Source organism: Corvus cornix, chromosome 4 (assembly GCF_000738735.6).
Source record: "Corvus cornix cornix isolate S_Up_H32 chromosome 4, ASM73873v5, whole genome shotgun sequence".
NCBI classification, from domain to species: domain Eukaryota; kingdom Metazoa; phylum Chordata; class Aves; order Passeriformes; family Corvidae; genus Corvus; species Corvus cornix.
This window is the reverse complement of record NC_046334.1, coordinates 9,503,495-9,513,056: the sequence shown is the minus strand read 5'-3', so window position 1 is coordinate 9,513,056 and position 9,562 is coordinate 9,503,495. Positions and strand designations below refer to the sequence as shown.

The 9,562-nt window shown below is 35.9% G+C and overlaps 1 long non-coding RNA gene across 2 annotated transcripts in view; it reads left to right on the top strand.

Moving 5' to 3' along the window:
- Positions 1 to 578: 578 nt before the first annotated feature.
- Positions 579 to 9,562, top strand: part of LOC120409942 — a 71,909-nt gene continuing 62,925 nt past the window's right edge. For both annotated transcript variants that reach the window (XR_005601824.1, XR_005601823.1), the window contains exons 1-2: positions 579 to 674; positions 4,403 to 4,467. This is a non-coding gene — a long non-coding RNA (uncharacterized LOC120409942). The remainder of the gene's footprint in view (positions 675 to 4,402; positions 4,468 to 9,562) is intronic.

Here is a 9,562-nt window from a genome sequence, read left to right as displayed (position 1 = left end):
AAATATATCCTCTGAGAGAAGGCACAACCACCCCTCCCCCACCAGGTTAGGGAAAAAATAAATTTTCCTCGAAGGAAAGTGAAGGAGATAAAACTATTTATTTAACAAACACACAGGAACGGAAAAAAATGCTAAATAATAAAATCTTTCGCTGTGGAGGAAAAACCTGGGAAAGTGTTCGAGTCCTCCCTTTGGTCTCCTCGGAGCTGGGGCTCGGGCCAGGGCCAGGCCCTCTGTGCCTGGTGGAAAGTCCTCCCGATGTGCTCTGATGTTAAAGCAATCAAGCAGTCCAGTAGAAAAGGGAGAAAATCCGGAATTCCAGGGAAGGAAAAATTCAACTCTCAGTCTCTCTCCGGAGAAAAAAGCAGCTGAACCACTGGCCAAAAAAAGAACTGTCCTGGGCGCAGCAAGCCGGGTGCTTCCTCCCTCCCCTGCTGCAGCTGGGAAACAAATTGCTATCTGTGTGTGACCTTGAACAAGCTGCAAACTGCTTTGAAAAAGTTTTGCTCAGTTTTTTTCCTTCCCCCTCTCAGGCTCAGTTTAGAGACATAGAAAGGCACAGGAATTAATTTCTGGGCATAGGCAGCGATATGGGATACACATCATAAGGTCACCCCAAGACAACTGTATCAAAGGAAACAAAGATAACTCTTCGCAATATGAAAGCAGACAAGGTAACAAAAACCTAAATTCCAACTCTTGAAATGTTTTTTGACTTTTTTACCATATGTGTTAAAGGTATCATGTGCATATTTAATGTCTCCAATGTCTCTGATTTTATATTACAGTGCAACTTTAAAAGTTTATTTTTTTAATTTCTTTGTCCTTCAGGCTATTACGTAGGTTTTAAAGTCAAGGATTCAACATTAACTTAATAAGTCAATATAAATGTCCAATGAAATGTCCAAGTTCCAAGAGAACTCAAGGAAATTAAGGTCTTGCTCCTAAAATTATACAACAAAAGCAGAATTTCACTTTTTGAGATGTAGCACTCCATGAATTAGACTTTCTTTTTTGCCTAGATTTTTGTCTAGAAAAAATAAGAAACAGGCCTCATAATCTCTTCTTAAATTCCCTTATGAACAGAATTTCTAAAAATTTCAAATGAACCTGCCAAATAAATGTTGACAATAAAATGCAATCTGTAGGAGGGAAACTAATCTGCTGGGCTATGTCTAAAATTATTCACTAGAGCTCAGTGGACCTTTTTTGTCCCAGACAATTTAAGCTTTGCTGAGGGCAGGCTGGAAGGTATTTTTGTGGAGGCAGTCTGCTTTGAGGTGTGTGTACATAGACACTGAAAATGTAGAGGTAATTTTCACATGTTTTCAAAATGTGTTTCAAGAAATCTTGAAGAGTGTGCTGACATTCAGACTTTCAGGGTCACTTCCCTGAGAACACTCATTTCATCCTATCATTCTCCATGAACAACATCACTGTGCTTGGGGAGAAAAACTAGTTCAATACATGAAATGCTTGAAACTGGTGTTTAATACATGCCTGTAGTGATAAATAGTAAGGTGAATTGACTTTAGCTTTGCTTTGAGCGTCCAGTCAGAGGTACTGAAAAATATGCTCATTATTTTGTACGTTTTCACCTAAGTGCTGCTCTGGCAGTTGGTGCATTGCTCCCTGTCAGTTCTTGTGTTTATCACAGTTTCATCTGTAATGAACTTTAATCAGATGCACTGGGGCCTAAAGACTGTTTTTTAAAATGTCCTACCTGCATGAACCTCTGTTTTTTAATTTTCCCAAAAAGTTAGAAAAAGATGCACTTGAGGACCTGATTTCCACCCTCACTTCCAACCCAACACCAAACCATCTTTTTGGGTGTTCATTTCTTTAAGTTAAAAAATGGCAAGAGTTCAGATTTCAGGGTATGAAAGGAAGATCTGAATTGCTGAATTGGTATTCTTCTATCCTGGGGTGATCTTCTATGAAATCTGAAGATCTATGGTATAAAAATAAAAAAAATAATATAATAAATATAACATATGGTTATTAAAAGGCTTTTCTTAAAGCAAAACCAAATTATTAGAGTGTGGAATTGTTTTCTCGTTTGTTTATTTCAGTGGCTTCTTCAGAGTTAATAGTTGTCAGAAATAGAGACTGAGTGAAAAAGAAAGAAAAACCAGAGAAGCTTAAAACCATTATCTAGTGAAAAAGAAACATCAAAATGCTCATCATCCCCTCCAAAAAAATTAAAAAATTATATTAATGAATTCCATGAATTTTTGACAGATTTCAGTTCAGTATCAGCTACTGCCTATGCCAAGGTTTTACAATAGTCACACTGGACATATCTGGCTGGGTACTCTGAACATCTTATCTGGCTGTCGAGAATGTCCTAAGCAGAGAAAATTTTTCAACTGAAAATTAAAAAAAAAAGAAAGTGAGCTCATCGCTCCCATTTTCTTTAGATTTCCAGGCCACTGTCTGAAAGTATTTTAAGACAATGCTGTTTAATTTTCCTTCCTGAAAATACAGTATTGAAGTTGAAAGGCCTAATAGCACCATGTGGCTAAAGAGACTGAAGTATCTATGGCACTTCTGATTGTTTGCCAAGAAAGTCCTATGTAGGTAAGGAACGACTGATTAGGGGTCTCACTTCCTTGCGTGGTCTTTATTCTATAACTTATGTGGTTGTTTAAGACCAAGACTGTAAATAACGTATAGCTCCAGTAGCACAATCTGGAGAGTTATGGTGATATAACCAAAGTCTAACGTTGTGATAATAATGCAATAAGATGATCATTGGCCCAGTTCTGGGTTTATACCTGAATGTCAAGTCAGAAGGATTGTAAGTTTTCTAAGACTACAAATATTTATGTCCAAAGTCAAAATGAAAATGCACCGACCATAGAAATTGTCAACTCTTTAGGCTCTTGGCACATCTAGGATGAAAACCATATCTGCTGAGTTAGGGTAAAAACATAGTCTTACCCATCCCAAATATATTTATCATACAGAGATTCAGGAAAAAATCTTGCTGTTACCATGTTATGGAAGCCCATTGTAGCAGCAGCCTAATGGTGATTCTGAACTAGGTTTATATAAATCCTTAATTTCTAAAAAGCTCAGGAAGAGGAAAATAAAAATTTCCTGTGTCTCATATAACCATTATTACCATTTATTATCTTTAAGAGGCCTCACTCCTCAGTTTGAAAAAAAGCCATCTTTTCAAGAAATACATGTTTTATTACACTTTTTCGGACTTGCACAAGACTTATTGCAGTTGTATTTTATTCAGATAGAGATACACTGATTTTTTGTGACTTCATAAAGTCTAAAAAAATAAAATGAAAGAAGATAAATATTTACAGCAAAGTTTCAGGGATATATCCTAAATTTTTGAGTTGACTGTATTGCAAATGTGCCTGAAGCAAACAAAATGACACTGCTGGTAGAAAAACATAGCTGGGGATTCAAGTCTACGACTTCCTTCTACTAGCAATTGTCCCAAGCAATTCATCCTAACTACAAGCAAACATAGGCAAGCTGTCAGCTGGTAAAACACATGGATTGTAGTCTCACTGACTGAAGGTTAGGAATGTTTTAACACCAGCTATTTTTTAGCAGCTCCAAAACCCCAAGACAAAAGTCATAAAGTATGGAGTGATCCTCCAAGACTTATTTTGGTTTATTTTATTCCAGAAGAATAATTTAGGCATATGGAAATCTATTACTTCCATGGCAGTTAGATTTGATGCCATTTGAAAAACAAGAAAACAAATCATAGAAATTGCACATAATTCTGTGTACTAGAGTTGGCCACATAATACTACATAGGTGTGGGCTTACACTGTGTTTTACAAATCAGTTCCTCATGAAAAAAGCCAGAGTTGATGAGAATTATTCAGTCGTGTATGACTAGGGAAAAGCAGATGCTACTAAGGCTGTGCACTTCCATGCATGGCTCTTCAGTGTTCTGCAGCAGTAGCCCAAAAGTACTAATAGTCACAAGGGAGAAATTAATTGAAGTGATTGGCATATTAATATTAATGTTTTAAGGAACTGGATTAATTAGACATAGTAACTGGGTATGTTGAAAGGGGAGAGTATCAGGCTGCAGGAATCTTAGCAGAAAAAATCTTAAGTCATTTAATTAGTTATCTTGGCACACAAGAAAAAGGATGGTGTAAATGTAATTTAATGACATGAAGCTGGAAGCCCTTTCCTTGACAGAAGATAATGAAAATGTCAAGAATCTATAGGAATTAAGTGAGAGAAGTGGGATGAAGTTAAATACTATAAATATAGATTCCATTTGTATTAGGGGCAAACATCATTCATTCTGCCATGAGAGTGACCATCTCAATTTGATTGGATGAAATAAAACATGAAAAATACAAAATTCCAAACATTTCATAAGATGGATGTCTAACATTAGTTCTCTTTCTAGGCACTCACTTTCCTGGAATTCCTTGCAAGTGCATTTCTATACCCTCAGGAGATGGTTTTCTAAGGGTAAGGAGATGTTCTATCAGGTGTCTGCTGTGTGGCTGTGGAGATATTTCTAGCTTTTAAAGTCTAGTGGTGGTGGATAAAATCTGTAAATCTTTCTGCCCACGCAAACAAATCTTGTTTAGCATTACTGTGTCATCCCATCTGTCACCCCATCTGTTCAGTGTTTTCCAGTAGTTATCCTGAAGCATTTAGCAATCAGTCACACATAGACCAAACTTCTGTGTCCACTATCAGGCTTAAACCCCAAAGGATTATTTCTTCCTGTTTCTTTGTAAAGATGACAAGGCCTTAGGATCACAGCTAGATCTGAGTGAACAACCCCTGGGTGCTCCTCCACAGCCCAGACAACTTCTGGCAGAACCTGTGTAGGTTAATTAATTGAATTGGAGGCTAATTAATTGAATGAGAAAACACTGATAAGCATGTCAATTTTAAGATGGTGAGGAATGGGATGAATTTTTCCTTAGGAAGTCTTACTGCAAAGGCTCTAAAATTAACTTGAAAATGCCAAAATGTTTTTTTTTTCCCTAGAACAGGCTTTCATCAAAATTAAGGGTATGACAAGACAGATTTTATAGTTTAATTGCGTATTTTACTTTAAAGATCTTTGATTCTTTACTATTAATGTACACAAAAAAAATTTAGTGTTTCCATATAGAAACAGAGATGCTAGAATCAAAGTTCTCAAAATGCGGAAGTAGAACATTTCAGAAACTGTTTAGGAAATATCTCTTGGACAGAAAAAGATCATGTCATTTCTTGCTAGAAGTTTCTTTCTTCCAGTTTCCATTTTATAATAATTTAAAATAGTATTTTATAATTAAGTAAATATACTTTAATGATATTTCCCTTCATTATATATTCAATTTACATGGAATATGAAGTACAGAGTGGGGGGTTGCTGAATGGCTTAATTTAAAATTCTCAAATATTCATGAAGTGTTTCATTTCATGTTGTGAGTAAAAAAGGGATGAAAAATACTTACTGCTAAGGGTTGATAAGGAGTTTAAAGGAGAAAGGCATTCACAGTACTGTAAATATGTCAAAACAGTGCTAGGTAGCACAAAGTATAACAACTATGTTTACTGAAAAGGAATGCAGAACGTGTAGTAAAGAGACAGATAGCAGCAGTATATAAAAATCAGGGGTATTAAGAATGAACCTGTCTTTTTCTAGTGCAAAACATTTTAGTTTCAATCTTCAGAACCTATTATTAGATGTGTATCATGAATACCAAAACCCTATCTCCACTCACCTTTGATTCCCACTTTCAAATTTATATACTTCAGAGGAACTGATTTCCTTCTTAACGAGTCAATTGCAATCAATATTCGCAGTGAATTACAGTAATGTTCTTTAACATGTTCCTTGCTCCACAAGGAGATCTAAAGCACACAAAACAGTCTACTGAGCACCCACATTGTTTGCAATAGGATTAACGAGTACTGTGAATTTTTTCCTGTGGGCTTGTGCTGGTTTTGGCTGGGTTAATTTTCTTCCCAGGGCCTGCTATGAGGCTGTGTTTTGGATTTGTGCTGAACACAGGGTTGATAATACAGAGATGTTTTTGCTGTTGCTGAGCAGGGCTTACACAGAGCCAAGGCCTTTTCTGCTTTTTGTGTCGGCCATGCTGGTGATGAAGCTGAGGGGGCCTGGGATGGTGGGAGGAGACACAGCCAGGACAGGTGACCCCAAATGACCAAAGGGATATTCCAGACCATGTGACATCATGCTCAGTATATAAAGAGGGGGGAAGGAGGAAGCAGGGGAAATTTGGAGTGATGGAGTTTGTCTTCCCATGTCACCGTTGGGCATGATGAGGCCTTGCTCTCCTGGAGATGGCTGAATACCTGTCTGCCCAGGGGAAGCAGTGAATTAATGACTTGTTTTTCTTTTCTTGTGCGCATTGCTTTTGCTTTCCCTATTAAACTCTCTTTATCACAACCCATGAGTTTTCTTGCTTTTACCCTTCTGGATTTTCTCCCTGATCCTTCTTGTGGGGAATGAGTGAGTGGCTCCATGGGGCTTGGTGGCTGGCTGGTGTGAAATCATGACAGGGTTTAAGGTCAAGCAGTTAAAAAACATAAGCTTTATTCTGACTAAGGACTGGAAAGTGACTTTTACACAAGAACTTATAGCACAAACCCACTGTTGTAAGTCAGGCATTGGTAGTCGTTTTCAGGTTGGAGAATTAACTGTAAAGTTGTATTGTCCTTAGCCACCAAGTTTCAAGTGCATTTGTCCATTATCAGGACTTTGGTGCTCAAACAACATACCTCCATCACCAAAAACCAGAACTGTACTGATATTAAGGCCATTCAATACAATCTTTACTACTCTTGGATCATGTTTGTCATTACGGTAAAGTATTGTGTTCTCTACTGTTTATTTACCAATTTTGTCAGGTAACTGGCAAAATTCTATTGGAATGGAAGTAATGAGACCTTTTTTTTTACTTTCTAATGAGAATTACCTTTTCATATGAACTCAATTGCTTTCAGCTTTCTTATCAACAATTACCTTTGCATAAGGGTATCTTTCCATTATGGCCTTTCCTTAATTGTCATCCTAATTAGACTTTTCAGAAGGCTTCTAAGAGATAAAAGAATGACATTGACATACTTATCAATCTATCTAAGCTGCCTATTCACCAGATAAATTTAGAATACCATACCTACAGAAGCACTAAGACTCCAGGTTTATTTCAGCAAATTGATACAGAAGTAGTTGGTATTGCACAATTAAATCTCATCATGAAGTTATCCTAAAACTATATCCGACAAGTAGAAAACATATGCTAGTTACTGGCAAATTATTTCCAAAATTGTCAGTTTGACTCCAGATAGCACACAGAATCATACACACTAGAAGAAGGATATCCCAGTCTTTTCCTGTATAAAACCCTGTCATGAGGTAGCAAAGCAATCTTAAAATTTAAAGTAATGTTTTTTTCATGATGAAGTGTATTGGATGAAAATAGATGAGAACAGAAAACAACATGAAAAGCACATGCTGAGATTTTGATTTTTCCAAACCAAGTAGGAGCAGCCAGTTGTTTGATGCCAAGTCCCATGGAACTCAGGGAAGAGCAGAACTGTCAGTGAATCCAGTCACTGGTTAAAGGTCCAGGTTGGTATTTCTTATTTTGAAATAAGGAATCAGTGACTTCTGTGGGACTGCCATCAAGCACTCTGTTTTTTTCATCTCCTGTTCGTTTGGAAAGAAACATTCACGCTAATTTCCCTCTTTGAGGCAGGACTCTTCAAAAGATGCTCAAGAATTTTGTAACATTTTGGTTTTGGTATTGTTGACTTTACTCCACAAATGTCTCAGATGAACTCTCCAGCTGCTAGGCATATTGTAATAACAACATATTGTTGCATAATCTGGAAAATTCCACAGACCTGTAAAATGCAAACAAGACTCCTGCTTTGAAAAAAAAGTGAGAGTACAGTTGGCCTTTTGGAGAATACCAAGTATTTATCTTCAAATTATTTCCTTTTCCTTAAATATCCAGTACTCTTATCTTTTCAATGTCCTGTGCTATACTACCTCTCTTCCCTTCCATACAGTCAATTTCTAAAACTCATAGCACATCACCACCCAGACCTGTCAATATCCATGGAGATTTTGTGTTTTTCTGGAGACCTTTATCTACATTTATGTTAATTTTTCTACCTTGTTAACAGACATATATATATATATGTGTCTATATATATATATATAAACATAGGAAAACATACAGTTAAAAAAATACCAGTGAGATATATTATTCATTTAATGGTTCTAGGCTTTCATTACAAACAGTTTGTTTTGGTTGTTCTCTTAGCGTTTAGTGAGAGCACTTATGGAAATAACTAAGTATCTAATGGATATATTAGACCATTATCTAATATTGATTTGTTTCTATAGCCTGCAGAACATAAGTCCATAAGTCTGAACTCTGGTACTCTATGAATTTGGATTTAGTAATTTTCCTAATTTTCTTTACAATCAATGTTTATACTAAAATAGTCTATAACACTGTGTTTTCTCATATTTGAACAACTGCAAATACTCTTGTATTGCAGTGTGTCAATATCCTGTGAAGCCATGTAGGAGCCCTTACCAAGAGACATATGTATGTATCTCTAATCATACTAAATACAAGCCATAATAAGTATGATTACTCAGTATATAATATTTTCTGCTGTCATTAAACAATTGGAAGGAAACATTCAAAGTGTCTAAAACATATGTAGTTTTGACATGGAATATTGGGGCATATAAATGCATGTTAGCAGACTGTCCTCTATTCTTCCTTCTTTTCATGAACTATTTATCATTTCTCACAGACAACAAGTCTTATGCATGTAACCCACTGCTAAACCATGACACCCAGCAAACTCCATTTTATCATTTCCATTAAATGTGGGCAAAATTAAAACCAGTTTGAAGCTGAGCCTAGTTCTTGACTGAATTCAAGACAACTTAACTTTACACTTATTAGACTTTTTTTTGCTGGCTATGAAGTGAAAAGGGGGATCTGAAATCATACCGTCCAGCTTACCTTTCCTAAGATAAGCATCATCAAGGAAGGTATGTGTATTCCACACAGTAAATCCAGGAAGAGGTGTCTAGATTTTATAGGAAATAGTCCTTTTATATGAAAGGTTCTGCCTCATCTGAAGAGTACCAATTCCACCAGGTTTCTAATTTTGAGGAAGAGTTATTCACAGCTTTTATTGAATTTATAGGTATGGAATACAAATTGTAAGTAGTTAAAGACTGAGAACACAGAAATCATGTTTAACTTGTCTTTCTGTTCGGGGAGCAAACAGTTTTATTGTAATTGTTAATACAAAAAAAGATCAAGTTATTCTGTTATATCTTGGAATACTTTAATTAGTTTTGCTGACAATTTTTCAACAGCAAAATTACATACTTCATAATATTTCTTATCTGAAATTATAGAGCAACATACATAGAATATGATGTAGAATTTATGCTGCATGGAGGATGAAGCTATAAAAGTTTAATATTTAATCACAGTTTGATAAATCAAAGTAACACCATATGTTCATTATATATATTTATACATGGTCATAAAATACA